The 25,965-nt window shown below is 41.8% G+C and overlaps 1 pseudogene; it reads right to left on the reverse strand.

Annotated features, from left to right (window-relative positions):
* LOC120850147 overlaps window positions 1-25,700 on the reverse strand; it is a 124,525-nt pseudogene extending 98,825 nt beyond the window's left edge.
* Between the last annotated feature and the right edge of the window lie 265 nt (window positions 25,701-25,965).

Below are 25,965 nucleotides of genomic sequence, written 5' to 3' on the forward strand. Positions count from 1 at the left end.
AGGCTTTCGGCGCGCTCCAGAAGCGTGGCAACTTTCCGTGGTAGCCCAGGGCAATGCTACGCTAAAATTCTATATATGAAATGTAGAAAGGGTAACTATCGACCATTTCTTAAAAATAGAGTGTTAAACGCTGAGCATATTGCGAATTGTTTGCGATTTTTCTGTATGGGTTTTCGGCACAAGTGGTCCAGCATAAATAAAGAATTCTGCCAGACATTCTACCACGCAATCTACAAATACCAAATAGAAGACAAGGGAAGCGCTTCTCTCTAAAATGACATAGGTATCGTAACTGGCGACGCCTAAAGGGCAGGGAGGCATTTCAGTTGTCCCGCCACTAGCGCGAGATCCTTACCCTGAACAAAGCTGATGCGTCTTGCGCACATCCAGCTCGCGCGCGCAGCCGGAGCACGGTATAGAACGCTTGCTAGAGACCAGCTGTTAGAAAACACGCGCGCGCGTTTTCTAACACTGCGTGCGTGCGTTTTCTAACACTGCGTGCGCGCGCGCACGCGCGCACGCACGCACGCACGCACGCACGCACCCACCCACCCACCCACCCACCCACCCGCACGCACGCACGCACGCACGCACGCACACACACACGCACACGCGCACACACACACGCACACACACACAGACACACACACATAAGCCTGTCCTTCTCATTTTGAGAACGACTATAGAGCACCCACGCAGCGCCACCTAGGTTGTGTCAACACCGACTCTAGCGCGTCGTGCACCGTCATACAACGAGGGCGACGCTCGTTGTACGACGCTGCAGGAGCTTCAGATTGTTTTCCGCTTGGGGCGGGTCAAGAATCCACCATCAATAAGGTAATGTGAGGTGTCCTTGTCTTCTAGCTAGCATTTGCCGGGGACCGCCTGTTATGGATCGTGCGTCTCACTGGGTGATAGAAATCAGCACGGACGTCATCCGCTCGTCGGTTTCAGTGAGCACCGATTTCAGATTAGCGTCCTCACAAAGCACACTTCTCGTCTCGCCACTACCCGAAACTTTAGCCGATTTCCGACTATACTCCGCTCACTCCTAAGCTGATAGTGTTGTAGGAGCTACGCCTCCGCCGGACCAGCCAGCCGCCTCCCTTTCATCACCCGACCTCCCTCTTTGCTCGTGGCTATTGGCGGGGGCATGATCACGTGGTGAAAGATCGACGCACGACTGGTGCAACACGCGCGTAGCTTCCACCCGGATGTCAACTTAGGGGTGACCGAATTACAGCGCCGGGCACACGACTAGAAAGAGTTATGTACGCAAAGACAGGGGACGCGACAACACATCTTTCAACTTTCATCAAACAAATGATTTATTGCCGGACGCTTCGCCTTCGGAACTCCACTATAGGAGAGGAAAATTTAAAAGGAGGGGGAAGGGGAAGGAGAAGGGCAAGACAAGGCCCCGGGAGAAAACTGGGGGAAAGTAAACCGCAGAGACAGCGGGGCCAACAAGAATCGCTACGGGCACGAGATCGTGGAGGCTATACGCCATAAAAGAGGCGCCGAAGAGCATTTTGTCGGGCTCGTTGTCGCTGTCGGAGAGAGAGGTGACATTCCTGAGACCGGAGTTGACGACCTTGGCGGGCAGGCGAGTGGTCCTTGCTCCTGAGAGGGAAATCGGGACGCCTCCTCCCTTTCTCTCCTTCCCGCTGTCTCTGCGGTTTACTTTCCCTCAGTTTTCTCCCGGAGCCTTGTCTTGCCTCCCTACTTCCCCTTCCCCCTTCTTTTAAATTTCGCTCTCCTATAGCGGAGTTCCGAAAGCGAAGCGTCCGGCAATAAATCATTGCTTTGTTGAAAGTTGAAAGATGTGTTGTCCCGTTCCCTGTCCTTACGTATATAACTCTTTCTAAACTTACATCATTACCAACGCGCTCACTAAAGAGCATGCCCCTTTAACGTGACATGTGAGCTATGAACCCGCTGCTAACGTTAATAGAGTACCTTAGTTGGGGAACTCCCGCGGAGAGGAGTACCCCTGCTCACTCACTGCAGTCCGCCTCCCGTCGTTTGAAGCGCCATCTAGATTTGTGTTGCAGAACTGTGGGTTTTATAGTGTACGGTGGAACGTCATCTAGACGATGTTCTTCGCAACGTGCGTATTCGATATAATACACTGCGCACACCATAACAGCCGTCCGGCACGTGGAGCGACGGGAGGCGAGCCGTGATGAGAGAAGGTAGGGTACTGCTCGTGCGAGAAACATCTATGAGCAGTTCCGTAACTGACCTAATCTAACAACGTTGCCTGCTGGTGAATAGCAGCTCATCATTAAGGTTTACAACCAAAATCAACCATTACTGACACTTCTAGCCGCTCCCGAAAAACTACTTTTTTCGTAGGGAAAAACAGCGCGACAGGACGAGGAAAAAGAAGGATACACTGATCACCTACAAACTCCCCCAAATGTCCATTCTAATAACTTTTACTTTTATCCTCTTCAAAGTAGGGCGATATGGCTGTGCGCAAAAGAGTTGATAAGTGACGCGTGTAGGCCAAGTTGGTAAAATGGTTATGGAAATTCACCATGAAGAATTCCCTATTTCTTTCAATACAGCCGTCAACTGACTTACTTAGCCAAACATGAGCCCCCAATTTGGTTTGCCCCTGAATGACAGCCGAGTAAATGCTAGAGAGGTTATTACATGCTCTCGTGTAACCAAGTTAATTCAGTGGTCGATCCGGTTTGTAAAGTTTATTCACATGAACAAACTCGGTACAGCATAACTTTATCTCGCAGCAATCAGGTTGTATTCTTTGCGTTATGTATGTCTTAACTTCCTTACTTTTAATGTATGTTTCGTTCGCCATTGATTTGTGCCATTTCGAACATCACGAAGGAGTGTTTCGATAAGTTTTTACGTAGTACGGATATCCTTGCAAAATGCCCTTGCCCTCCATGCTGATCACTAAAAGCAAGAGTCCAATTTTTCACAATAAGTAGGGTTCTTAATGTGCCTCAAGTATAAATAGGGTTGTTCGTTTTCGGGTAAAACCCAATTTTACCCGATTTTTAAACCCCGAACATGTTTCAGGAAAATCGGGTTAAACCCGATTTCTCCCCGAATTCCAAAACCACATAAACAACCTCTTTATTTTTACGCCGCACGGAGTTTGCCGTGCACACACGCTATCTACCCTACTTCGGGACAACAGTGACCTGTAGTTCATTTCGCAAGCTGCGTACAGCACTGTGGTCGCTACACGGCTCTCAACCAACTGCCCAGCGAGCGCGCCTAACTCACCGTGGCATTCTACGGAGGCCGGCTGAGGAATATCGACAATAGGCGGTGGGCCTCGGAGGGACATTTCCGTCCCCCCGCTGTGCAGGTGGAAGCGCGTCGGCACGTCACGTAGCTTCGGCCCTGCTGCACGCAGCTTGTGAAATGCACTATCAGTCCCCCTTCGATCGCTGAGGTGTCGACGCCCAACAGGGTCTCTCGGGTAGCATGGCCATCGAGCTGACGTCCAACCTTTCTCACGAACAACGTTCGAGCCAGTCAGTCGCGTAAACAGATCGGAAAAAACTTAACAAGTTTATTTCATAGCGAAATATCTGATCGAAGACGACCGTCCCTCGAACGGTCAGGATTTTTGTTGGCACCTGAGAGAGAGGAGGATTCCTTGGGCGGTACTTCCCTTGAAGCGACCGACGGCGATCGAAGCTGGAAAACCCTGATGCCCCCCCCCCCCCCCCGCCTCCCCCCCCCCCCCGTTACCAGCTTGAAACACATCCCTAATTTTAACGCGTTAGCAATAAACAGCTCGGAATACCCTCCAATAAAAAAAAAAAAAAAAACTAATGAATACATTCGTGTATTTAACCCGAAAAAACCCAGATTTCCGAAGGTTTCCTCAAAAAAAACCGATTTCTCCCCGATTATCAGCCTGAAAAATAGCACTCGATTTTCCCCCCCGAATTTAGAAAAATATAAAACCCGAAAACGAACAACCCTAAGTATAAACTAGAGTAGAAATAAATAGGTGAATAGGTGACAATCACCTTTACAGGCATCTGTACACCTTGATAAAACGCCTGGAAAGTGTCCGCCATTTAGGCTTGCAGAATTCCAACACATAATATTGTAGAAACATTCTAAGCTGTAAGAACTATTCCTAGCTTTATATCTTCTAATGCTAAGTTATATATTTATTTATTTATTCTTCCATTTAAGTATACATTTGTTTAGTAGGTATACATGTTCCAATTCTGCATTGCAGCATGAGGGACGTAGATGCTTATATAGTCACAAAAATTGTTCAAAGAAACAATAACAGCTGACATAGAAGAAACTGAAGAACCGCCAGCCATAGTATAATGTCATCAGTATTGATAGACTCAAGAAAGTTTTACCAACAAATCATGCAACAGAATTCAGCACGCTTGGTTCAGTTGGCATCACACGCGTGCCCCAGCAGAGGCATGGGGTATAAACCTCGCCAGACTAGTATGTTATTTTACCTATTGTTAGATATAAAAAATTAACGATTGTTATTATTTACGTCCCTAATATACCACCTGCTTCCTATGACGCGATGAAAACAATATACTATCTAGCCGACTGGGGTGGTGGGTCCTATCAATCACCTGTCTTGTTCGTATTTCTTCCAAAATCTTCGAGAAAAGAAACGTGATATATAGTGCTTCTCAAAGTAGTAATCGGGCAGTTCGTCGATGATAAGTAAGTAAGTAAATAATATTTTATTTCAGCAATATCATGCTGATGGCACCACACAAAAAGGTTCCATGAGGTAGCTTGTCCGGGTCTGGTGCCCGTGCACCAGACCCGGACACCTTTCCACTCTAAATGGAAAGTTAGAAAATTCATTCCGGTATTCAAGAACGGTGATCACGCGCTTTGTTGAAACTACGCGCCGACGCGTGGCCCTGACGTCCCGGTGCAGCGGTGGCGCTGCTGTTGGCGGGCCGCATGCGCAGACCTTCATGCAAATCTGGTTTCTGCGCACACACAGTCTCCACACATCGTGTGTGGGAACTGTACATTTGCTAAAACCTCGTGTGGGGTTGTTTGTAAACAGTGCGGTGTCCTATTAGCGACGCGCGCGACCGAAAGCGTCGCTGTGGTCGCAATTCGCGATGGATGGAAAGCTCACCGTAACGTCTATGTTTGAATTTGTTATTGTGTTTCGATCAACGAAAAACAGAGCAATGCCAGAATGTCAACTGTGAAGATGTCGGTTTACCACGCGTTGCCTGGAGCATGTCTGCGACGCGTGTGTTTAGTAGAGCTTCGCCAAAAATTTCTGGAGTCTCTGGACGGCAGCGCGCGCCGCTCTTCTTGATTCGTTTGACCATGACGCTACGTAACGCGTCAGGGCTCCGAAATCTCAATTGGGTCAGACTTAATTTGCAACACGCAGTAAACATTCACTCCTTTACCTCTATCTGAAACTGTGTCACCAGCACCCCGACATCACGATTAAGAGTGGCTTCCAATACACGATTTAACACCCTCCCTTAATAAACTAGATTATGGTTAATTATACTGCCGCTCCGAACAAATATACTTGACCAGGAATCAGTACGCTGTGGGGAAGTTTAAAATTAAAGCGCCCAACGTCTATCAATGCCACACCAGTATTGGTGGTCATTCTTATTGGGAAAGTGACGGACCTTACGTGATTGCAGGTGGATATATGCTTGAAGGTGGACCATGTGCATACTTTTTATCTCTTTTCCCCGTCTCTTTTTTGGGTTCGGACGCTTTTTCTAGTTCACCTCAGAGTATATGGCAAAATGCTCAGGTAGACTTTGAATACATTCGCCTAAATAGAGGCGTACTTCTTGATCAAATGCAGTGGAGGCTGAAGTGGCATTTATGCTTCAGCAGCGGCGCCACTAGAATGGAATAGTGTATAGCGTCTAGTCTCGTGCACATGTTGACACCAGGACCATGACTGCAACGCAATATAACCCTTTGTGAAGTGGCTCGTTAACGTGTTCTTCTTCAATGTAGCCAAAGCAACCTCGGAATAAAAAGAAAAGAAGACAGGGAATAAGCGGTTGGATTGTGGCCTCCTGACGTTCTGACGTTGCTAGAAGCATGGGAAAATAAACATCAAACCGCGGCAGTGCTGGCTCTGAGTCGTTTCGTTGAGTTGAGGGACTCGATAAAGGACTTGCGTTACTATGGCAAGTTGTTTGTGTACTGCGCATTCATGCTTCAATGAAGCTTGTTGCTTTTTGTGCTCAAAATAGGCGCAATGGTTCACCTGTAATGCTCAACGAAATATGTTTATGTAAATGTCCTAGATATCGTTTTGTCTGAACCGTAAAAAAAGGAGGCCCTGTGTTGCCAGCAGGGCGCTTTTTTATATTTATCGAACTGTGGCGCAACAGGAACCACTGCCTCGATATACGTTGACGACCGAGATGACAAATACGCTTTGTGTGGGGCGCACCAAGCCCTAGAAAGAATAAAACATTCAGAAATAAAGTATTGTACAGTTATTTTTTGTGCTTCTCGTTTTAGAGCGCAGCTCTGAAGGGCCCGTTTCCGGCTTGAGGTGCGTCGGCGTCGGCGTAACCGCGAGGTCACGAGACCCCCCCCCCCCCCCCCCCGAGGTCGCGTGACGCCCCCCTCCCCCCCCCCCAGGTCGCGTGAACCCCAAGGTCACATGAGCCACCCCGAGGCCACGTGACCCCTCCCCCCCCCCCCCCCCGGAGGAGATTGAGGAATGAGGGGAGAAGGAGGAGAAGGAGGAGAAGGAGAGCTATACCCTCCCCTCAGTACCCTTTCCTCCTCTTCCTCAAGAGCTGCGCTCTAATTCGGCATTACAGGGAGTTGCCAACGGTTTTGACTTTTTTATGTTCTTCCACTGAGTGGTGGACTGCTACGTGAATTCGGCGCACAAATTTCGATTTATTAAACCCTGTCATTTCTGTTTTGATTGAAGAAATATATGACAACGTTAGTATGATACACCGATAGGTTTCTTGCTTGCGTCATAGTTGCAGTATAGCAGCTTTGGCAAACAGCACTATTCAAGCTACACACGTTGGAACTATAGATTTAATCCGGGCGTCTAGACGCAAGGATTTAAGTTGAAAAACGTCTCCATTGCGTTCTTTTTCTTTTCTTTCTTCCAGTTCCTACCAGTGTTGAAACTGGTGATCTCACGTAGTGCGTCACCGGACTTCGTAAAACGAGCTTTACTTTCTGCAAATACGCCTTATAGCGGTCAAAATTTTAAGCTGAGATTGAAGTTTAACTGAGCGAAAGGAGGATACTTTCTATTTGGCAAGTCGGGAGTTTCGTGTTTCATAAAATAGGACAATAAGAAAAACTTATAAATTTTGTGACAAAAAGCAATTCAGAATTTCGACCAGCTTAAACTGAGAAACATTGTAAAGTCTGCGCCTGATGCGTCTAAGCCATTTTTCGGTTTTATGAAATTTCAAGAAGTCCCAGTTTCCCAGCCTTAAAACTAAATCGTAACGACAAGTTGGACGTGATAAGAGCAAGCGTTGCTGCGAAATTACAAGTCGGTTTTAGAATATGCCCACTTCTACAGTTAAATCGTTTTGTTGTAAAATATCATTTACTTAACTCATGACGTTGTCGGTTATCTAAGGTATATACTCAAATGAAAAAGGTTTACTTCGCACTGCGTATTTTTATGTGATGAATTTTGATATTCAAGGAATAAATTGTTTCTCTCATTCGTTGGTGATTTTGAAGTGTAGCCCTTGCCATCGATTGGCAAACTTTATATAATTTAAAAATCGGCCATTAACGTTTTGAATAAACTCACGGAGTCATTCACAAGATTGCGGTTCAAAATATTTAAAAAATAGAATATCATAAACCACCTCAAAAATGTTCGCGATATTCACTTTAGTTTGTGCATCTTATTTTCGTGCATTTAAGTATCTCATTCACGTGCGTGCAATATGCGCTCACCCGTGGTGCGACGAAATAAAAAAAAATATTCCGCGCTATCGCTTTACATAAAAGCGAACATTCAACTGAAGGTGTAATTTTATTGTAAAAATGTCTGAATTTCTTCACACAACTTCGGCGTTGTGAGTAAGATCATGCGATCCTTTTGAGTTGAAGAAATCAGAACACGCATATCCCGGGTTAAGTAAACGCAAATGAAACTACCTTTTGTCACTTCTGCACGTCTTTATTTCTCCAACGTTCTATTGTTGCCGATAAGCTTCACATGTAAGCTCGTTCTTAAAAGCTATGAAAAGTTAAAAAAAAGAAGTTTTACAACAAAGATTATACTTTACAGGATTTTCTTATTTTTTTTTAAATTTGCGTACAAGTTGTTTTAATGTTTCAAAAATTAAGTCTGTATTAAAGCAAGGAACTTCTTTGAGGACGCGGCAAACACGTCGGTCTGAGAAGACACGCCTTCCCGGCACCATGAGCTTGAAGGTTTAAGTTTGGGCAGCGCCTGTGGCGAGCAAAATGAAGTATTTCTCGGTCGCGTTTCGGCTGTAACTTGCGAGTCCCTTACGCTTTTTCGCGTTACTAGCTGACGCTGAGCTGGTAGAATTTCATTCGTGGATGCATATTTGCGAAATAAAATAAGAACAACAAGAAAGCTTAAGGAATAGCATTCTGATCGTTTTGATAAGACAGTGGAAGTGCGAGCTGCATTTTTTTGTTTATTTAAACGTTTCCTTACATCTTTCAAAGGATAGCGGGGAAGGTGACACCAGGCGTGGAAGGGAAGTGATTAAAAGACAAGACATGTAATGCGGAATAAAGGTCGCCGCGTGTCTCAAATGATTTCCTTTCAGAAATAAATTTATTTTTCTTATCGAAACATTTGAAGAATCTTAGGCGAGATTTGCACCCACGACCCTTCGGTTGCGAGCCAGACACGCTACAGACTAGGCCATGTGCTCTGCGCTTCCTGCTCACTGACAGTAAGAGTATGAAAAGCGAAAGGAAAAGTGATGCGAACGGGGCCCGGTAACGCTATCGCGTTCCACTCTCAAAGGCGAAGCTTAACCGTTATCTAAAGTTTTTTTATTATTTTTCTGGGTTCATATTGCTCGCAGTCTAAAACGGCTCTCGCGACTTGCCAAATTCTTTAAAGAAAAGTGTAAAAAACTCACCACGATGGACGCGGTGATTGGTCCTCGGATGATCCTGAACAAGTCTTGCCTGACGTTGGTCGTCCAGCAACTGTTGCCAAAAAGTACTCAAAATGCGCTTTGTCCTGATTAATATGTAAAACTTTATCCAAACACTTAGGTACAGTAATTAAATGCCCTAACAAAAAGAAAAAAAAAGCTTTGTCTCTCTTTTTACAATTTTACGATGGTTGCCAGGGTCTGATAGTATCAGCTATGCTCCATTTCAAACTAAGTCCGAGCGCTACAACACTGCGATAAAATGTAGCGAACCAAACAGCGCCAAAGTCTCCGAACCAAACAGTGCCGTAGTCTCCGAGCGTTTACTTTCACAGGTTAGATTAAACACGCACAGTGAATGGGCCGTGATCTTGCGCTTAATAGTTTTTTTTTTTTTTTTCATTCGGGTGCACGGCATCCAGCACGGGCTCGTTGCCTTCAGTTTTAGTTTGGATGTGCGTGCGCGATTGAAGCGAATCAAAGAATGTTGGCTCTCGCTGGAGGTGCTGCAGCTGAAAGACCTTTCTGCTGTTTTCATCCTCTTAATGAGTGTCTACCAGTCTTGGGTAGTAACGCGTTACTAGTAACGCGTTACTGTAATTTCGTTACTTTTTCGGTAACTTGTAACTGTAACGAGTTACTTTTTAAGAATGTAACTTGTAACCGTAGTTCTATTACTTTTTCTGCGGTAACGATGAAAGTAACGACGTTACTTTTGTCGTTACTTTTCAGTTAGTTGTGAATAATATATCATTAAACGAGTATAACATAGCTATTCCTTGCACTTTTCAAATTATCTGTTCCAAAATTTCGAGTGTCAGTTGGCCTTGTACAAACTTGAGAATACGTTCTTTCTCGCGAGTCACTATCCGAATATAGTCACATGTAGATTTGATGGGGAAAAAAAAGAAGAATGTAGTTAGCTTTACGTACTTGCGTACTTGCTTGTACTTTGTAACTGAACACTTACATCTTAGTATATTGAAGCACTATCTCTGTTGCGATTTTTTTTTTTCTGCGCAGGCTTTTTAATTGGATGAATCAACCGTGAAAAAACAATACACGCGGAGGGAACTTCTTGTATTTTGATTAGCGCCACTACTCCGCACTGCGCATGTTTCGTATTTTGATTTGCGCCACTACTCCGGCGTGGTTTCAACGGTGTAGGCAAAATTTACTGTTGTTTGCGCAGAGCTTGTTTCTGGTTTGCGGGAACGAGCTGAAATATATCAAAGTAGTCCATGAACTCAGCGCAACCGTCAACGAGCCAGAAATGTGCTAGTGCTGCCAAGGATAGGGATGTTGATGAGAACAGAACAAAGAACTAGCATGGCCGGCGAACAGAGAGTATTTTTTCGTGGTGAAGGTGGTTGCTAACTATTTCACGGCAGTATGCAAACTTTGCAACAAGGAGTACTCCGACAAAAGTCTTCATGTTAAAATCTGAGAAAACACATCCAGTTGAAATTTGGTCTTTGTTTTTTCATAATATTGACTAATTTTCCAGCTAAATTATTAAGTTTGAATTTACCGCTATGGTGGAAGCCCGACTGATTCGTGTCTAAATTTTTTTCCTTTCAAACACTAGTTTTTCGTTAATTCTTGTGTTATAGAAAAGTAACTGAAAAGTAACGTCGTTACTTTTTTTAAAGTAACTGTAACTGTAACCAGTTACTTCTTTGTTGCGGTAACTGTAACGGTAACTTCGCTACTTTTTTCTGAAAGTAACTGTAACTGTAACGAATTACTTTTTAAAAGTAACTTATCCATGACTGGTGTCTACACGGTGTATTCTTGCAGACCGTCTGAGAGAAAGAACTACTAACTTTCGAAGGCGCGGGCGAGTTGAGAAAAGATTGAAGTGCCACTGAGCACTTAGAACCTCAGATTGAGTGAGTTCGTTATTCATGTTGGTCGACTTTGCATGGCAATAAAGAAACTGTCAGTCAAGCTTTCTCACACACAAAAGAAAAAAGGAATAAAATTCCACACAGCGCTAAATAACAATACAAAGATGTTAGTGAGCGCTGTGTGAGAGTTTTATTCTTTTTTTGTATGTGTGAAAGCTTAAGTGACAATTTTTTGAGTGCGCTGCAACGTCGATCAACCAATCGGCTTGTGCGCTGGCTTTGGCAGTGCTCTCGTTTACTTAAAGGTAGCGTCAACGCTGTGGAACTGGCCCAAATGTGGATGTTGGAACATGCCGTGCATTGACGCCGGCCGATGCTGCGATGTCTTTCGGTTACGTTAAAGCAGCTAAGATGCGCCAAACATTGTTCGCGACGTTGAAAGAGATGTTCTTGCGTGCTTTTCAGTTTTAGTGTCACGTGATAAATCGAGTCTAAAGTTAGTATTACGAAAAGCGAATTAAAATTACCTTTTTTGAACTATGCCAACGGTTAAACCCAATTTTAAAACCGGCATCAAAATTCTCGTGATATGTTTGTTTGTATGAGTTTATTTGAGACAGACTTACAGAAAGTCTCAAGGGACATGGCTATGGACACTTTGAAGTGCCTGACGAGACCACGCCACCCTTTTTGGCAACAGCTGTAGTAAAACAAAACAACAAGAGTGACATGCTTTCACTGCTATACAGTAAAAAAACAAATACAAAAGAAAACAACTAAGAAACAACCAGTGGTGTGCAAAGAGAGGTGGGCTAGTTATGTATAATATTACATTTTGCTTCAACAGATCTTTACAAAATAACTTTGTTTTTGTGCTATCAGATGCATTTATTATTCAAGAAGCTTAGGACATAGTTTTCGTTGTTTTTTTCATCCGTAAATAAAATTTCTTTCGCGTTTTTTTTTATAAATAAGGTGTGACCTGGCACTATTTAAAAGGTCTCAAATCGTTGGGTGCTGGTTAAAAAAAATCTGGTATCTGAAAATTCAGCTTCTGATCTCTATAATTTTTTCATGAACCAGATGAAATCTCGTTCATGGAGGAATGGTTCATATTTGTGTAGATTTCTTAAGCTTAATACTTGGTGTGCTCTAAAGTATTGTGTGACATTCATAAAAAATTATATACTTCCAATTGCTCGTACAAATTGCTCGTGCCAAATAAGTCAATAAATAGTAATCAAATCAGTGAAATCGAGTAATTATCACGACTTGTCCAGCTCGCTTAAACCTTTGCATTTAATTGCATCATAATAATTATCACGCTACATATTGCAGAAGTCTTCTTCCTTAGAAATGTTCTCAGTCTAAAAAATAAACAATGCTTTGACCGGATTTTTTTAAAACTACCTCCACATTATATTTATTAGAATTTCAGACAACTGTTCAAAATTCCTATGAACGGCTTCTGGGCCCACGCTTTGAATTCGGGTACGTTGTGTAGCCTTTGTAGCAAAGTTCAGTTTTTGTTTCAAGGCTCGCATGCATTAGGCATGGTTATATCGTCATCTTATGTTTCGATAATCCCAGCGACCAATGTAGTGAATGCTAAGGTTAATGAAAGTGTAATAAAAACCAAGTGAAGGTTGATGGCAGTTTGAGAAATTTAAAGAGTACAAGAAGGTGGCCGCCCTTTCCACAACAGCCAAGTAACGTTGAAGTGTTTTCTGTGCAAAAGCGTGCATTTCTGTGAGTGTGTAGTTGTATTTATATCCAAAGTACGTATCAGCACCACACTGGAAATCCTGCATTGTCAGCACGAGTGTTTCGCTACTGAAATAAAAGTATTCAAGTGGGTAGACGCTTTCTTACAAATCGGCCGGTACATAACTAAGCAAAATAAAGGTCACTTTGTAAGTTGAATCTGAGAATCTCGATACAAGAAGGGCCGCTTTGTTTATTTTCTGCCGCCAATCCACATTGATTACGAGCTTTGGCTCAATATAGTAGAGCAAATTTTCTTTGATGCTTTACGTCTAACAAACGCTGACTCAGTGTGAAATCAGAGGATGTGAACACTCCAAATAGCTGACATATTGTTTTGTAAGTTTGTACGGTTACATGGATAGGTGCTAATGTCGTTATTTGCTTTTACAACCATGCGGTACCTTTTTGACCTTCTGAACGTCATTTTCTCGCATTCTTGATGAAATAAATTACACACAAAACAACGGGTTCAACTCTTGGCCTCTGTAATTTAATATCTAAGAAAAAATATTTTAGTATATTTAAGTAACTGAATGCACTACATTGTTCATCTTCGAGTTACCCCCTTCTTGTTTCTCAAGAAGCAGACATTATGTTTCAAATCAAATCAAATCAAATCAGTTTATTTTCACCTTGTACAAAGATGAAGGAACTGTGGAAAAAAGCTGCAGCATTGCAGCTTGACGCGTCCACAGACCCTTAGTTTTGGCAGCTAAGCAGCATCCTGCTAAAGTACTTACAAAAGGGAAAAAAAAATAGAAAAACAAAAAGAAAAAGGCGGGAAGGAAAGTAATCTTAACAATACATTGCAACAACACACTTACCAAAGAACAAAACAAAAAAAAAATTGTGATCATAAATGTTTAGGGCGCACACAATTAAACGAAAAACAAACCGTAAAAAATCATACTCTGTCAGTTTCATACATTCTACGGAGTTCACTGTACTTACAGGTAAATAAATCAAAATGCACAAGATGATATTCATTTAATAAAGACGGCAGTATGAAACTTAGGCAATCTTTTCCATAGTTCGAACGAGGTGTATGCACTACCCAATTTTCTCTATGTCTTGTTGAGTAACTAATTATATTCTTTATTTGAAGATGAGCCAGATCACGTTAGTTAGTAATATTGTTTCGTGTTTCTAATTTATACCTGGTAATTAATCGATATCTATACAAGTTAAATGCACTAATCACATGGGAGCGGTGGAACAAGTTAGTACTTGGCGCTCCATAAGGCTCATTGTAAATATGACGAAGACATTTTTTTGTAATATATGAACACGTTGAAGGTTTGAAATTGTTGTTGTTCCCCATACCAATTGACAGTAGTTTAAATGAGAGTAGAAGAGCGAATTATAAAGGAGTAACTTACTTTTTGTGGAAAGAAGGTATTTAATACGACCTATAATGCCTGTGATCTGAGCTGTCTTAGTTACTATATGGCGTATGTGGCTATCCCACGACATAGTGGAAGAAAATACGACGCCAAGGCACTTAAAATGTTCAACAATTTCTATAGAACGTGAATTTAGGATGATATCTTTATGTACTGGAATTGTCTTGTTTTTTTGTCTGAATATGACTGCTTTAGTTTTTACTTCATTTATCTGCATGGAATTAGAAACTGACCACTTTTCTATTGCTTTCATTGTAAAATTACATTTGTCTACAAGTTTGTGGATGTCATTACCAGAAAAGAAAATACTTGTGTCATCCGCGTATATTATGAATATGACAGTAGGGTTGATGTTCACAATGTCATTAAGATAAATGTTAAAAAGTAGCGGCCCCAGTATACTACCCTGAGGCACGCCACAAAGGACGGGTTGAACCTTGGAGCACATATTATTTATTTGAACGACCTGCTTTCGATGAGATAAGTATGACTTCAAAAGCAACAACACCTGTCCACGAATACCGTAGCATGCAAGCTTTTTTAACAATGTATTATGATTTACTAAATCGAAAGCTTTCGAATAATCCACAAATATACCAACAACAATAGCTTTGCTTTCAAACTGTGTAAGTATGTATTCTTTTTGTTCAAGTAATGCTATTTCAGTAGATTTGTTTTTACGGAAGCCAAATTGGTATGGGGTTAACAAGTTACATTTATCGATAAAGTTCGAAAGTTTTGAATGTAAAATTTTTTCAAATACTTTTGAAAAAATGGGCAGAATAGAGACTGGTTATAATTAGCCAAATTATTTTTCTCCCCTTTTTTATAAAGAACAGTTACTCTTGCAACTTGCATCCTTTCTGGAAAAGCAGCAGCCGCTATACATTGATTAAATATTTTAGCAAGAATTGGTGCAAGGATGTGAACTACGTGCTTCACGGGCTTAATTTGTAAGCCGTCGATATCGCAGCTATTACTGTTTTTTATATTTTTGATTACTGTTATCACTTCTTCCTCGGTAATAGGATGCAAAAACATAAATCTGTCATTTTGTACATTTACATAATCGCAACACGTGCCAGGCGAGTCATCGCCGACAGCCATACTTGTAAAAAAATCATTAAATGCGTCAGCTAATTCTCTTCCGGATAATTCTTTTCCACTGACTTGCAGTTTTGAAAGGGGGGCATGTGAGGAACTGCGGTGCAGGACTGAATTTAATCTAGACCACATCACGTCACGTCTACAGTTTTTATCGTTTATAAATGAGGAGTGATATTCAGTTCGCGCACATCGTAGTTTCTTTGTTATTTTGTTTCGATATTGCTTGAAAATGGTCAAATCATCGGGTGTGCGAGTATTTAGAAATTTTTTATACAAGTTATCTCTTATTTTCATTTCCTTCCGCAATTCAGGCGTGATCCACGGCTTACGAATTTTTCCGGTTAGCCTACGCACTTTTACAGGGAAGTGAGTACAATATAAATGTTTAAAACTGCTCAAAAAGGTATTATAAATCTCGTTTGGCTCTTTTAAATTGCTTATATAGCTCCAATTTGTATGCAAGATTGCATCCTGGAACGCATTAAGTGCTGTCTCCGTAATTGACTGGTAAAGTATTTCGGATGATTTGTTTACAGCTGGCCCATTTTTTTCAACGTAAAGAAACACAGGAAGATGGTCACTAATGCAACACGATATAGCTCCCGCTTCATAATTAGATTGCACACAGTTCGTAATGAACAGATCAAGGACGGATAGACAATCCGCTGTGACCCTTGTTGGTACGTTAATCACATTAATGAAACCATTTGATAATATAAGTGCGTCAAAATCTCTGGCTGACTGGCTATTATTACCCATATCTATATTAAAATCCCCTCCTGTAATTAACAGTTTTCCATTTTCGGTCACAAATGCAAGAAATTGATCGTAGAATTCGAAAAATTTTAAAACATCTCCGTTTGGTGGTCGATAGCAAACAGAAAACACTGTGTGGCCCGAACACAGCGAAAGTACTTCATAATCAGGAGTAATTGCACTGTAACAATCAAGCAACGTGCACTCAGTACTATTGTAAAGTAGCAACGCAATCCCGCCACCTCGGCTGCTGGTTCTGTTTAAATAATAGGTTCTATAGTTCGGCAATCTAAAAACATCAAAGTCACTTGTGCTCCAAGTCTTGGTTAGCATAATAACGGAGAATTGAAACGAAAATTCAGTAAAAAACTCTTCTAAACACAAAAATTTATTTCTTACCGACCTAGTGTTAAAATGTATACATTTCAATGAAAGGGGTGAAAATCGAGGTACAAGTCCATTCACATCATTCGGCAAATAATAACGGTGTTGGTTCATTTAAAAGTTTCCCCTCAAACATCAGCAAAATTAATTCATTTAATCTGATCTGTTGGTTCTTATGTGAATAGGACGTGCTCCTTCAGTTTTCCGAACTAGAACTTTTCCATTTGTGCACCATGTATAGGCATAGCTGTTTTCCCTTGCCCGATCTTTCGCCGCCCGAAGAAGCTCTCTATTGTATCGGGTTAAGTTTTCCTGAATGAAAATCCGCTGGGCACTGCTCTTAAGTTTGCTTTTGCGCTTCAGCCACGCGTCCCTGCTCTGTTGTTTCATAAAATGGACGATTATTCCAGGTTTGTCAAATATAATTATAGACCGCTTTGTTCTTTTCGTTTTCGGAAATTCAGATGCTGCGTTTACTATCTAGGAGGAGCTTTAGTGAAACAACCTCCGTGATTTAGATTCCTTTCGATTTCGGTTTAAGCTTAAATCCTTCTATCTCTTTGTGTCCCATTGGCCAATACAACCAGATGGTTCAAGAAGTGGCAGTTGCTTTCGCAACGTGTTTTCGTTTTACGGGTCTTGAGTAACGGTCATAAAAAGGCGAGGGCGCATGCTTTCAAAGGATCCTCTCTTAGAGTATAGGTTATACTTTCCTTCGCTTCTTTCAAAACAAAATGAATGATAAGAAGCTAGAACGGTATTGATAGCTATAGTCAAGTGCACACGTCGACGTGATGCCCATTCAAAATTTCCCAAAGCGGCGTCTGCACAGGCCAATAAAATCAAACTCTCAAATATCTGATAGCAACGAACGCAGAGGTTGAACGCCTACCAACTAGTTCCCGCGTGCTACTCCGTCGATAGGATAAACAGGGCAGTGCAAATTCGGTCGGAGATGCCGGAACACTTCGGCTCCGAGTAGATCAAACATTGACGCACCTTAAGAAAGGGGACTCGTTTCCTGAGCTGTTTGAATAAAAAAAAGGAGAGAGAAAGAGAGTGTGAGCGGTAGGTCGATCAAGTGAAAACACTGAGCTGTTTAGCAGAGAGAGACAAAAATAAAAAGGCTGCTGACGTCTTTCATGTCGGTACACTTACCGCCTTGGCACATCACCGAAACGCGATTCTGCACATTTTTTTTTCTCCTGCCTTACACTAACCCTTTCTACCTCGACTTGACTGCAAGGACTTGGTGACAAAGCGTACGCGACCTATAAAGAAAGAAAGAAAAAGACGCGGGAAAGCGCCGCAACGCGAACCAAATATCGGGTCCCGCCTGAAAGCGAAAGGGTGAGGATGTGAAAGGAACGTAAGCCCCCCGTGCTCAGGGTAGTCTTAGAGAGGTGTGGCGAGCTGGAGTGGGTTTCGTCGTCTCCCTTACAGGGTGTCACCCAGCGTCGCTCGGACCACGGCCCAGGGAATGATGAACAACACGGGGAGGCCTGAAATAGAAGGAACACTACTTTGGTCACACCTGACCAAATCGTAATTCGTGGGATACGTTTTGGGTCGGTAAATCTGAGTGAAATCATTAGCGCCCCGAGGCTCGTACGAGGACATCCGACGAGAACGTCATTGGTGGTCGCTAAGTCGCACGGGTTGTTACTCCACTCACTGGGAGGAAGTCCCAACCTGAGATGAAGTACTGCTGTGGCTGTGACAATTAAAGTGTAAATCTAAATCGACATAAAATGCGCGACGGCTTTAGCGCAAAGAGGAGGTCGCCGGTTTTTCCAGTCTCTTTTTCTAAAATCTAAGGGTCGGGATCAAAAATACTCTGGTGGGGGAAAGTGCCCACTTAGTGCACTTATCTAATAAATAAATCTTGGTGCCAAATAAAAAAATCTCAAAAGAGAAAAATAAAAAAAATCGCGGATGTCGTGTGTTTTTGGTAAGGGTTTCGAGCAGAGTAATACGTGGACAAGAATTGCTCGATTGTGTGGGCCATGTACCGAGTGCCCAATTTAACAGGTTCTTCGTGTGGCACTTGTGAGTAATGCTGGTAAGTGCGAATTACTACCCTTTAAAGGATGTTAGGTGAAGAAGAGAAGTTACTGTCTTAACTATTTTAATAATGGTCTCACAGCACTGGTTAAAATAGGCGGCATAAAGTCGCCCGGCTAATAATATTCTGGCGTTTATCTTGAATTTTGAGCAGAATAATTATTTCTTTTTTATTTCTGAACATTTAGTAAAATGTAGCGACTCTTGCAATGGAAACTTATTGAGGACCACGAAGGAACGCTGCGTAGCTAAGCGCTTACACCGGAGAAGAAAGTGCAAATGTATTCATTGACGCGACAATCTACCTAAACTTTAGCAGAATGTATCCGTCTCAAACTGTGCCCATATGTTTATTAAAGTAACAGCGCGCTGATTAGATTTCAATATACGGTAGCATCTTTAAAAAATAATAGATTAATAAAAAAGCTCATTTGTATAATAATTTGCAACTATTATGTCGCCTAGAAGAAGCTTTGGGGTCATTTTATTGGAGATTTTAATATCCGGCAGCTTCTTTAAAAGACACTAGATCAAAGAAAAATATCATGTATATCAAAAATTACAAATGTAAAATTGCCTGAATGAAGCTTTTAGGTCAATTTAAAGGTGCACCAGTTCTTGAAAGCGACAATAATTTTGTATTACAAGCTAATACCTTCTTTATTTGCAAAAAAAAAGAAAAAAAAACGAAATTAAATGTTCCTGCACACACACATAACCAGCATCACGGCATATCAATCCCTTTTAATCCGCACATTGATCAATTGTTTGACTCGTGGCGACGAAGGTGCAGGGTTTATTACCCGACACTTACATCGCCACAAATAAAATATTATACAAGGGAGAGCACTAACCCGAGTAGTTACGTCGTGTATTACAATCCTCTCATATATGACTTACACACTAATATAATGGGTTTTTAGCCAACTCATGAGTGATCAGAAACGCTTGCCATTCGACACGAATTACATTTACATGAAGAACGATATAAAGCGCAATGCAACAAATTATGGATATTTTTATTTTATTACTTGACATTTTTTATGCTAATTCACCGCGGCCCTGGCTCCACAAATTTCCGCTTTGCGCGTGACGTTTCTCCGAACTGGGCTGCTTATAATGCAGACAGTTTTATTTTTGAAACACCTCCTAGACGTTCTGTTTAAATCTAACATCTGTATCACAACAGACCGCATATTATCTTGAAGATAAAGCTAGCGTTAGTGATGGAAGGTGGGTTACTCTTTCTCGGGCTTTGGGGAAATGGCGTACCGAGGTATCGCAAAAAGCTACGGCTATTTAAAGTTTTGTTTTCCGAACACCTTGCTAAATCAGCGTGTTCAACATGACTGAGCAACGCGCAATGTTCGATAACTGAGCTTCTTTATATGTTGCAAATAGTTTCAGAACGGTCGAGGGTGTATTACCCTGCTTTGTTTCGTAATAGCTTCGAGAACAACCAGCGCTCCAGGCCGACGGAGCTAAACAAGTAACGCGATGAGCGAAATGTAATGGCGTTTGTCATCTCTACGTTCTTTTGCGATCATTGGCTGAACCAACCAACTGCAGTGGTTACGCCACGATCATGCGTTTTTATTATGTTTGTTCCCGCTTTCACGTTTTCAAGATTTTGGCTGCGCTCTGACCTTTTGTAAAATATAGTTTAGTTACTCTGCGAGCCACTCACACCAAGTATTTAACGATTCTTCTGTAGCGGTTTTTACACAGGCATGGTACCATATTAAAACACTTGATTAAAATTAACAATTTAAGGAAATAAAAAATGTATGATTTGATCGTTAATTATGCTACTCTTCATATTTAAATATCAGATCATGGAATTTTTGTTGGTTACAGAGGCATAACAACCTATAAAAAAACAAACAAAAAACTCAGGATCGAAAAAAACAAAATTAAAAAAATTAAAAAAAAATGCATGATGTTTTTTTTTTTTTAAATATGATACTTTAATGCGTTTAATTCAAAATGCATTGAAAGAAGATACCTGATATGCTTTCATTTTTTTAAGCATCTGGAGGTGAAAACGTGCACTCAAAAAGCCTGAGCATTCAGGGTTAAGAGTGCCCTGTCAAAGATTCTCGCTGTTTTAACGCGGGCTGTGAGGTGTCCCAGTATATCTTTTGGGGAGACGGATGTCAGACGTTCATCAAATGTTCTGACTAGGTCTGTGCAGTCTCCAGATAGATGTGTGAGTGTTTAACGTTGTTCCAATTATATTGTTCATTACGTGCTGCAATAATGAGAGAATATGCCAACACCATTGTTTACTGCAAATACTGTAAGACAACATTCTTCTAGTGTTACCATCTGAGTGAATACATTTTTTTTAGCGCAGCTCTCGGGCGCCTGTTCCTCTCTACACGGCGACGGCGACGCCGTAACCGCGCGGTGAATTGTGGGAAGTCACAGACCTATACACCAACTGAATTTTCCACTAAATTAAGCGAAAAAGCTGAACGAGTCTTCATGTCTGTGACGTCCGATGATGCAACATTGCGCATTCAATTTCCCTGCTAAATATAGTTGTAAAACTGACATCACATGACCGCAACACCAATTCAGTTTCCCCGCTAAATTCAGCGGGGAAATAAATTGTTGATAAGGTCACGTGACGTCACTTTTCCAGCTAAATCTGGCGGAGAAAGTGAATTTTTTCATAGGTGACATGACACGAAGCCATGTGACATCATTTTCCCCGCTAAAGTTAGTGGGGCAACTGAATTGATGTTGAGGTCAGGTGTCGTCAAGTTTTTGGCTTAATTCAGCGGGAAAGGTGTGAGAGGAGGGGGTATGGGAGAGGAAGAGGGGACAATACGGAGGAGGTGGAGGAGTGGATGTGGAGGAGGAAGAAACGAGGAGGGGAGAAGTAGGAGAAGGGGAGGAGAAGAGGAGGGAAGGGGGAGGGAAAGAGAAGAGGAGCAGCGGAGAAGGGGAGGGGGACGGGAGGACAAAGGGAGAAGGAAAGAAGGAGGGAATGGTACGAAAGAGGAGGAGTTCATACCTTCCTCCGTACCCTCCCCTTTCCTCCTCAATAGCTGCGCTCTAATTTCACATTATAGAGATTTGTAAACAGCTTTCATTTTTTTTCTCAAATCATGTAGACCTTTTTGTTGGTTTTGAGGCTTTCTACATTGACCAACGCTTTTTTTTATAGCGAACGTTAAGGAGCGCCTCTGTTTATCTATAAAGTACAGCGCTCCCTGAAGGCACATTATGAAGTTATGATTAAATATGCTGAAACACCTGTTTGACATTATAATGATTTCGTTATCACAGCGTATGACAATTAAAAATGCCAGCCATCAAAACCTTTATATTCAAATCTAATTTACATTGTGTAACAGCGATACAAGCCATTAAAAGCACCCGAACACTCCAAGGTTCACAGTCATCTTCCGGCCGCATCTTCAAATTTATAAAAAAAAGAAGGAAACTTTCGAGGATGTGAGTAAGAACCTCAGAAACGCCATTGAGAATCAGACACAAACTCTCGCAATATCAGCTTCTGAAAATAAAGCTTACCCCAGCCGAGTGCCACGTATCGTAAAATCCCCGAACTGTCAGTGAAGAAGGCGAGGAAGACGAGACTGTGCAGATACAGTCCCTCCATGAGGATCCAGCAGTAGTTGGCCATCAGCACGTAGTGCTAGAAGCTCGTGAACACCTTGCAGTCCACGTTCTGAAACATATCAGCACGAAGGCAAAATACATACTTGCGGTTCCCTTCAAGACAGATGCAGAACCTCTCCTTTCTGCAAGAAATGTAACCTGCTTAATCTTATAATCCTCGTCTAGGTTCCATTTCGGTGGGACTCGCATTCAATCAGCGAGGACAGGACTACTATAATGACACTGAGGCAGCACTCGTGTAAAATCTGTGTAATGCGCTGGAATGCTGAAAGTAACGTAAACAAACAGGGCCGTGTTTCAGTGGTGCTTTGCTGCAGAATGCGTCGAAATGCGAAAGCAAGTGGTTGTCTCCTATAAAGTACATTCCACTGGACAAGCATCCCATACTCTCATCTGGCGCCTCAATGGCCCGGCGGTAAGCATGGTAGGAATTATCACGCCGCCGCTTTTTTTTTCTCCTATCGCCATTTCAGTGTAAGTAATGGCACGTGCGTAGAGGAGCGGGCAGCGCACGCGGTTTTTAGGCAGCCTAAACTGATTGGAATCCTAGCAAATAAATGTTTCACATTACTATTTGTTGCTTTGGTTCACTAATCTCTTCTTCACTCCGTTTGTTCTTTTTGCGATGCAATGTGAAAGTAGCGGTGGATCCAGTGAGCTCCTTGTCCTGCGGCCCGTGCATGCATGCGATAAACAGAGGAGAAGAATGGGGTAAAATATTTTCGCATTGAAGACGTGAATTCTGAAGAAAACCACAAGTAAATGTTTTTTTTACATTTGTAAAGTAAATGCACTAATACAAAAGTCTTGCATTCACAATGTAAATAAGCAAATATTGGGCCCCGGTGCCTCAAAGACTCGAAAGCTATAAGAGATGCTCAATATATTTTTGAGGAAAAAAAAGCTACACAGGATTAAGCCCTGCCATTTGCATTTCGAGCGCGGCAAGAAGATCAATACCACGCAGGAGGTTCCATAACACAATTTCTGTACATATCTCAAACCACGTCCACAAGTTCGGCGAATAGCTCACGTCCAATTTGTTTCCCGAAATTACAATTATTATTCAAGTAATACAATCTTTTGCGGTAACGCAAATCAACATGCTGTCTGCAATATTGTTTGGGTTCCGCTGTTGTGTGCATTTGTGTTTGTCTAATAAGAGGTTGTTGTACAAGTCTCCTTTCTTCATATCTCGCGTTTGTTGTCCTATCTAGTTACAACAGCACAAACGTTTTCAAGACGCGTCTGTATTTTTAAAGTTTATAAAAATATCGGTACATATGTTTGGGCTCCCATTCTATTAATATCAACGTCAATTTTGTGAATCAATTACTTTAGTGCTCGGAGCTTGCTAGTTTAGTTTAAAAAAAAACACACCTGGTTGCTTTGAATACATGTAATGTGTTAACAAAAGCATTTAATAAAAAAAAAAGAAAAAAAAAATGAAAACCTGCTAGACACAACTGAAAGTAGTCTAAATGTCCCGCTAGCAGCTATATTGAATTTTAACTCGCTCGAGGAGCATCGAAAACGGCTAAGAATGGTGCGAAAGCAGCTAAGTTGGCAACATTGTCGTGCAATGCTCTATCTAGTCAGGGTAAAGAGGCAGAGTATCGCTATAACAGAAAAATAGGGAAGATGGCACCCATTTTTAATAAATAATAAAGCGGCACCTTCAGGTTTACTTTAAAACCCATTTGTACATACCCGTACGCTGCAGGCATATGCCTCGAAAACACGACAAGGCTTCGCCCCAAAGTTGAAAGCCACTTCGAAATTGAGCGAAGATACAGATCGATCCAATCGTTTCTAGACGACCACCTCCTGCAAAGCGTGCTTCACCTCTTTAGTACCACTAGCGTGGAGAAGCCTACCTCTAGGGCGCAGGGGAAGCGGGGGTGAGCAACTGCCCCGGACAAATGCACAGGCTAGGTGCAGTTCAGACCCTGCAACGGACATGCATCTGCCGGATAGAATCTAAATATTTGATCAGTAATGCGTTAAAGTTAGAAGAAGTGCCAGCTTTAGATTGTGCGAGATCAGAACAAGAAAACAAATAGGATAAGAGATACAGCAAGAGTGGGATCAAATGTTTAGTACTCTCAAAACAGGTGCACAATAACTGGCTTTGTTGCAACGACACGTAGGCTCGAAATAGAAAAAAATTCCGACAAAATCCAAGCAGAAACTGGTAAGAGAGAACATCCTAATAAATATATTGTACGAAAGGTAAAAAAATTCAACCTAGTAAAAGCATGGCGGTGCAGGCGAAACGGATGCTTGTTGATCGAACCTGCGTGGAGAAATTGGATAAAAGAAGCTTTCTGGGTGCTTGCAGCAGTGGGACATAAGTGCTAAACGTAGAAAGGCTGGAAAATTGAATCGATTATAGCGGAGGATAGCGAAATATTTGCTCTATGAAATTGATCCCTTCCAGGCAAGGAAACGTGAATACTTTATGTGGATACAAGAGATTATTTTAGGTTTTGAGCCGGAAGATTTTCGGATTTTTTCGGCCGTTTACAACAGTTTGGTTTTTATTCCGGTAATTTATCTCTCCGTCATGACTGAATTTTATAACCACCAATATGTGCACCACAATACAGCATTCAGCGCACAATCGAGAAATTTATGGAAGAGAACACGGACAGTTATAGTCTAACGGGGATACACAATCATCAACACTTTAACAAACGACTGTCTTAACCCCAATTCTTATGAAACAGATATCTCTACATAGTAAGAAGAGTGTGCATCTGTAAAGCAACTTTATGGAGTATTTAATTTATAAACCGTTAAATAAAAAATCTAAACAGCTTAAACCTCGAATACAGTATGTTAATATAACACCACCTAACGTTTTAAATTTCTAGAGACATTCGTTCCTTGCTCGTTGTTCTCAATGCGTTCGCATTTCTAAGGCCACACAAACAATGAAAGAAAATGCGTCTCTCAGTCGCGGCTTAATATCTGAATTTACAAGGAAATCCTGAATTTGTATGTACTCAGATGCATACCAGATTTTCTCGCTAAAGTATCCGCTTTATGTAGAATGGGTACCTAAGATTGTGTAAACATTAATCTAACGTTCCGCTAAATATAGTGTGCAGCATTTGCCGCTACATTTGGCAATAAAACCATAGTCAGTGTATAATTATGCACAAATTACATTTGCCAGTATTTGACGCAAAACAATCGGCGCACTGATGCAGACCGAGAGCGTTAAGCTTGGCGGATATATTAAGAGGTGTAAACAATCTCAAATGCTGTGGCATCTCATGTCCTTTGGCACAAACAAGAGAATTGTTTTGGTTTATTTTGTAAGTCTTAGAGTATTGCGTTCCTAAGTTGTGGTGTGCTATTGAGATGGTAAGGAGCTACGAAAAAGAATGCGAGTCGTTACGCGTTCAAGCTTCCGTGTATTTTGTCGCTCACCCCTTGGTTGAAGTTCACGTTAGTCGAAATCCGATTCCGGCAACAAAGAGTGAATCGTTAAGCAGGAATGCCAGCGCCCTCAGCATGAAGGAAATGAACAAATGCATGTGTAGGCTGTTCCGGAGACAGCGGAGTCTCTTGAAACGCATGGGGAAAATACTCTACCCTAAATTTTGACTTAGAAAAGAATACGCGTGTTCTTGAAATGCGAGAAATAAAGATTTATAGAGAAGCACTGAAAATATGTTAGTTTGCACAGAAGCACTAAATGTGTCGCTGCTCACACGTCCATCTTTGAAGGTTCAGTATATTCAGGTTAATGACAACAGCAAATTTGATCCCATATGAAATTGTACAGCAAGAGGTAGTAAAGCCATGCTATGAACTTGGCGATAACAAAATACATGAATGTTT

Source organism: Ixodes scapularis, unplaced genomic scaffold (assembly GCF_016920785.2).
Source record: "Ixodes scapularis isolate PalLabHiFi unplaced genomic scaffold, ASM1692078v2 PGA_scaffold5__190_contigs__length_132052651, whole genome shotgun sequence".
NCBI lineage: Eukaryota > Metazoa > Arthropoda > Arachnida > Ixodida > Ixodidae > Ixodes > Ixodes scapularis.